Here is a 381-nt window from a genome sequence, read left to right as displayed (position 1 = left end):
CGTGTTTGAGACAGGGTCTCCTTCTGTACCCCAGGTTGGAGCACAGTGGTGCTCTCACAGCTCACTGCAGCCTCAACCTTCCTTCCTGCCTAAGCCTCTAGAGTACCTGGGACCACAGGTGCAAACTTTCACACTTAGCTAATTTTCAAATTTTTTGTAGAGACAGTTTCTTGCTTTGTTGCCCCAGCTGGTCTCCCAACTCCTGGACTCAAGCGATCTTCCTGCCTTGGCCTCCCAGAGTGCTGGGATTATAGGTGTGAGCCACTGTGCCTGGCCCCTATGTCTGTTGTGTTTATCACTGTGTGCCTGACACATAGTAGGTTTTTTTGGTTTTGTTTTTTGAAATAGAGTCTCTCTCTGTTGCCCAGGCTGGAGTGTAAT

Source organism: Cebus imitator, unplaced genomic scaffold, assembly GCF_001604975.1.
Source record: "Cebus imitator isolate Cc_AM_T3 unplaced genomic scaffold, Cebus_imitator-1.0 Scaffold690, whole genome shotgun sequence".
NCBI lineage: Eukaryota > Metazoa > Chordata > Mammalia > Primates > Cebidae > Cebus > Cebus imitator.
Note: the sequence above shows the minus strand (reverse complement) of the source record.